This window comes from Odontesthes bonariensis, chromosome 23 (genome assembly GCF_027942865.1).
Source record: "Odontesthes bonariensis isolate fOdoBon6 chromosome 23, fOdoBon6.hap1, whole genome shotgun sequence".
In the NCBI taxonomy this organism is placed as follows: domain Eukaryota; kingdom Metazoa; phylum Chordata; class Actinopteri; order Atheriniformes; family Atherinopsidae; genus Odontesthes; species Odontesthes bonariensis.
Window position 1 is genome coordinate 21,217,176 of NC_134528.1, and position 5,999 is coordinate 21,223,174.

Here is a 5,999-nt window from a genome sequence, read left to right on the forward strand (position 1 = left end):
GAAAACCTCCTTGAACAGTCTGGTTGGGATTGGGTCTAAAACACAAGTTGATGGTTTAGAAGAGACTATTGCTGTTGTTAGTTCAGAGAGATCAACTGGGCAGAAGCCGTCTAAATACAAATCAGGTTCTAAAGATACTTCTAAAGCTGCTGTACTTGATGATACATCACTGATAATAGTGGGAGGGACTCCATCAGTCTTCTCTCTGATAGAAACAATTTTATCGGTAAAGAAACTCATGAAATCATCACTGCTGAGAGTTAAAGGAATAACTGGCTCAGCAGAGCTCGGACTCTTAGTCAGACTGGCTACAGTGCTGAAAAGAAACCTGGGATTATTCTTATTCTCTTCTATCAATGATGAATAATAAGCAGTTCTAGCTTTATGAAGGGCTTTCTTATACATTGTTAAACTATCTTTCCAGACTAATTGAGACTCTTCTAAATTAGAGGAACGCCACTGTCTCTCCAGCTTTCTTGCAGTCTGCTTTAAAGCACGCAGCTGTGAATTATACCAAGGAGCCAACCTCTTCTGGCTGATTACCTTCCTTTTCAGAGGGGCAACATTGTCCAGTGCTGTACGCATTGAAACTATAGTGCTGTCAACAAGAGAGTCGAGTGTTGCTGGAGTAAAGTCTAGGTAGTCGTCCTCTGTCATATCTGCACATGGCAGTGAAGAAAAGGATGATGGAATTAATTCTTTAAATCTGGTTACAGCATCCTCTGATAGACACCTTCTATAAGTACGTTTCTTCTCAGAAACTGTATAGTCAAGTAATGTAAACTCAAAGGTTTTAAAAAAAAAAAAGTCAGATCAGACAGAATTATGAGGGAACACTGTTAACTGTTCACTCTCAATGCCATAAGTCAGCACAAGATCAAGGGTGTGATTGAGGCAGTGAGTCGGTCCGTGAACACTCTGAGAAAATCCAATGGAGTCTAATATAGAATTAAAGTTAAAGGGGCACTAGGTAGCATTTTCACCTAAAATTATAGCCTTCAGGAGTTTAACAAAGGTTAAACAAGTCCATGGTAAGCGAATGAAGCCTGTCTCGCTCCCAACAGGGGTCTGTATGCTGAAAATCCCATATGTAACTTCGGCAGGAGCGACCCGCTTCTGAAGTGTCGTTATGCGCGAGAAGAGTCGTTTGTGTTTACGGCACTTAGCTAGGTACTGTCAGAGTGGTGTATTACTCTATAGCTCTGGGTACTGCATGCTAGTTGTAGTTGTAGGCTATGTGTTCGCTTGCGTTGAAGAGCCAACACCAAGCGTTTCCTATTCTGCCTTTCACAGACTGAATATGAAACGTTCGATGTTGGCACTTCCCATCTTTGTGAAATTTCTCCAAGCGTGATCTTGTTCATCTACCATAGTTACCTGCGTTTTAGATCGTACAGAAACAGGTGATGATGGTGCTCTAATTCCTCCTGAGTTCGAGACGTAGCCTAGCTTCAAAAATACACAGACTGACCTGATTAGAATAAGAATAGCGTTTTGATCCGAACAAGAATTGTTATCTACAAATGAAAATTGATTAATTTGTGATTGTAATCGGAATAGTGTAGAGCTAGTCTGCGTTTATTGCGGCGTGTATGTTGGTAGTGCCTGCGCGCATCTGTCTAAGATGTAACTTTTGTAAGTGTCTGCTAATACAAAGGAATCACTCCACGAATACACTATGATGAGGGAAGAATCCCATTCAAGATCAGCAACAGTCCATCCATACATCCATACATCCATTATCTGCCGCTTGTCCGGGGATCGGGTCGCGGGGACAGCAGCCTGAGCAGAAAAACCCAGACGTCCCTGTCCCCGGCCACTTCCTCCAGCAACAGGATTATAACATATTATCCTGAGTTCTCTCTTCAGAAAATCTCTGATTATAGTATCTTACGTGGGCAGTCTACACTTGTGAATCAGATGACCTAACTGCACTGACTAAATAACACAACGGCAGCATTCGCCACGATGTTTAGTTAGTGGGTGTGTACAAGTGGGCATTTTTACGACAGTGTAGAATTTCAGTTTGACCAATAGAGATCGCTATACTGCCGCTAAACTACCTTGTATCCCTTTAATATTAGGGTATTAAGTTAATATCATTTTCAACGTCTACATGAACATTAAAGTCACCCACTACAATGACTTTATCTGTACTCAGCACTAACTGGGATAAAAACTCTGAGAATTCAGACAGAAACTCAGAATAAGGGCCAGGTGGACGATACACAACAACAAACACAAGAGGTTTCTGGGATTTCCACTTTGCGTGGGAAAAACTGAGAATCAGAGATTCAAAAGAGCTCAAACTAATCTTGGGTCTGGGACTGATTAGTAACCCTGATCTGAAAATAGCTGCCCCTCCTCCTCCTCTGCCTGTGGTTCGAGGAACGTGAACATTTAAACAGTCAGAGGGAGTTGATTCATTAATGCTCACATGATCCTCCTGCTGCAGCCAGGGGCCCGTTGCACAAAAGTAGGATTTAGATATCCAGGATGAATTACTTAGCCAGGTTCAAGGAATCCAAAACATGGGCGCCCAGGCTTAGTTGGTTGCACAAAGGCCAAGCCAGGATGAGCAGACACGGATTCATTAAGCCAGGTGAAACCGATCCCGGATAAGTGCTGCACACGGCTTGCTTAAATAGACCCCACGATCGATCATAGATTCACTGATTCACCATGGCAACAAGGGCGGCATATTTCTCCCCAGCGGAGCAAGAATTATACATGGAAACCTATGAAGAGGTGAAGGAGAAGATAAAACGAAAAGGAAATACTGCCACAGTCAAAAAACAAAGGGAGCAAGCGTGGCAAACCATTGCTGACCGCCTGAATGCGTAAGTAGTGCACAAATACACACTCACCACTCCACTGAAACTATCACAATTAGGCTACAATCCAAATAAAATGTTAATTAACATATCGTCACCTTCCTAAAATAATCGCCCAAGTCATTTTTTGGCATCAAAGATGTGGTCCAAAAAATGCCTAAGTCATTTATTTAATCTTAGTTTTTATGAAAAACAATAAGTGTTCTTATGTCAAGCATCCTTTGATACATACTTACTGACTGAAATTATTATTTTATGCTATAATTTAACTTTTGGGGGGAGTTTTTTGTGTTTCCTGAAAAACCTGAAAAAATGACTTATGCGATTATTTTAGGAAGGTGACGATATTTGAAAAGATATTTGTAGCCTACTTTGATTATGAATAAGTTGAAATTGACTGCATGTGAGTGAAACTATCTAAATGTAACTCCATGCTCCTCCACTGTTTCATTGTGTGTGTGCGTGTTTTTGTGTGTGTAGCTTTAACATGACTGGGCCAAAACGGACATGGCAGCAAGTCAAAGTGAAATATAAGAACATCCTGCAGAATGGTAAGACCCCCGACAAATACTTAACAAGTGTACTTTTTATTAAGAATGTGCCTGCCCACACATTGCCTGTACTGTGCATTAATTGGTTTAACATCTTATCATATCAGATGGTCTGCAAAGCTGACTATTTGATCAGTAATGTTGTGGCAAAGTGGCTCAGCTCGGTCCACGACTCCCGAGTGTTTCAGAACTCAGAGATCTATCGGCGCCTATCACAAGGTGAGCCACAGAACCTCTATTGATAACCACTTTTAACATAATGGCTGTGTTAAGAATGTCACTACTTATGAGGTTGTGATGGTAACATTTTGTATTCACAGGTGAATTCCTGGGTGTATTGCTGGGTGACAGAGGGTATGCCTGCCAGCCTTCTCTGCTCACTCCATTTGCAGACCTTCTGGAGGCACAACTGGCATACAACCATGCAACAACAGGGCCCGGATAGAAATGACATTTGGCCTACTGAAGGCACGCTTTCAGTGTCTGAACCACCTGAGAGTCAGCCCAGACAGGGCATATGATATCATTGTGGCCTGTGCTGTCCTCCACAATGTGGCCTGCCTGAGAAAGGAGAGGGCCCCCAGAGTGCCAGCTCTCATAGACTGGGACAATCCTGCCATCTTCCCGGATGACGACTGTGGTCGGCTGGTCAGAGACCAACACGTGTTAAATTATTTTAATTAATATGCCTGTTGATTTAAGTTGGGCCTGCAATGGCAGAAGATTTTTTGTTAGGTTTTTGTGCTGTATAGCCAAGGCAATTTTATTTGTATAGCCCATTTTTACAAACAGTTTGTCTCAAACTGCATGCTTTGATTCTGTTCTTTTTGTCTTGTAGAGCACTGTGTGACTTCAGTTTTGAAAGGAGCTGATGGTTTACTTGCTTTGATTCATCCTTGTTCAATAAAGGAACATCATGGTACACTCTAATGTGTATTTATATTTATATGGTGATGTACTTTATGTGTAGTCTGTGGGAAACTAAATTATCTAATGATTGCAAGTTCATCTAAAATCCTCAGTTATCTAAAATGATCACAAATGTTTCAATAATGATAGTGGGTATAGTTAAATGTTTTAACAATATGTTCTAGGCAGTGGAATAAATATTGGTTTCCATTTGTGGCGACCGCTGACTGAGATAAGGAATGAAATTAAATAGATCCTGGAACTTAGCCTGGTCTGGAGCAGGCTAGCTTCACAGAATAAATCTCCATGGTAACTTACGTCTGAACATATCCCACTTCCCTCTATCCCACTTTTGTGCAACTGGATCACGGATAAGTTGATCCAGGATAGCATATCCCGGCTTAATCCCTTATCCTACTTTTGTGCAACGGGCCCCTGGTTTCTGTAAGACTAAATACATCAATATGATGATCACAAATCAACTCATTCACTAACAGAGACTTTGAAAGGAGAGATCTGATATTCAGCAAACCACATTTAATAGTTTGTTTTTCAGTTAAAGTTTTTGTTTTAATTTTTTTTTGCACAAGAGGATTTGCTCCTTTTGTGTTAATTGATTGGGTGGGTAGCAGCAGGTGGGAAGTTGCAGAGAAGTGTGTAAGACTACAACTCTGCATCCTGCACTGAGCCCTGGGTTGTCATGTTTTAGGGTGGCAAATAAATTCTTCCATATTTCTAGAAATGAGAGCTGCTCCTTCCAAAGTGGGTTGGATGCCGTCTCTCCTCATCAGACCAGGTTTTCTCCAGAAAGATTGCCAATTATCTCTGTAGCCCACGTTGTTTGCTGGACACCATCTAGACAACCAGCGATTGTAGGACGACATGCAACTAAACATGTCATCACTGGTCAGATTCGGCAGGGGTCCAGAGAAAACTACGGAGTCCGACATTGTTTTGGCAAAATTACACACCGATGCAACATTAATTTTAGTGACCTCCGATTGGCGTAACCGGGTGTCATCAACGCCGACGTGAACAACTATTTTACCGTATTTACGTTTATCCTTAGCCAGCAGTTTTAAATAGGATTCTATGTCGCCCGCTCTGGCCCCTGGAATGCATTGGACTATGGCCGCTGGTGTCTTGTTACATAAATTTCTGCTAGGGGGAGGCTAATTGAGCTAGCTACGCTAGGGACTGGCTCGCTATCGGTTGATTTTCAACAGTGCAGAGCCGAGCTTCCAATTCAGATAACCTCGCCTCCAAAACTACAAAAAGACTACATTTGTTACATGTACCATTATCGCTAAAGGAGGCAGAGGAGTAACTAAACATCTGACACACGGAGCAGGTGAAAGCAGGAGATGGAGGGAGAGAGCTGGTAGCCATGCTAAGCTAGAGAACCAGACATCGCTAAAAAAGTGAGAATAAAGATTAAAGATCTGTAGGAGTGTTGGAACAGAACGGTAAAAGCTATAGAGTTAACTAAAATTGTGTAAGTATATATATAGATAGAACTAAAGTGATTATCAGTAGTCCAAGAGGAGCAAGAAATTCCACAGTACACAAGCAAGGTAACAGGAAGTGATGCAACACGTCTTATCCGCAAAGCAAAGCGTCACGATCAGCGATCCAAATGAGAAATGATCTCATGACGACCCCCCCCCCCCCCCCCAAAAAAAAATAATGAATTCTGCTGAAGCTC

At 41.8% G+C, this 5,999-nt stretch overlaps 1 long non-coding RNA gene across 2 annotated transcripts; it reads left to right on the plus strand.

Annotated features, from left to right (window-relative positions):
* Positions 1 to 1,257: 1,257 nt before the first annotated feature.
* LOC142373999 (uncharacterized) lies at positions 1,258 to 4,371 on the plus strand. 2 transcript variants are annotated; one of them, XR_012768621.1, is made up of 4 exons: positions 1,258 to 2,840; positions 3,315 to 3,385; positions 3,493 to 3,604; positions 3,706 to 4,371. It is a non-coding gene; the product is annotated as an uncharacterized LOC142373999 (long non-coding RNA). The 2 variants fall into 2 exon arrangements; XR_012768620.1 differs by lacking the exon at positions 1,258 to 2,840 and having other exon boundaries at positions 2,993 to 3,385.
* The last annotated feature ends 1,628 nt before the right edge of the window (positions 4,372 to 5,999 follow it).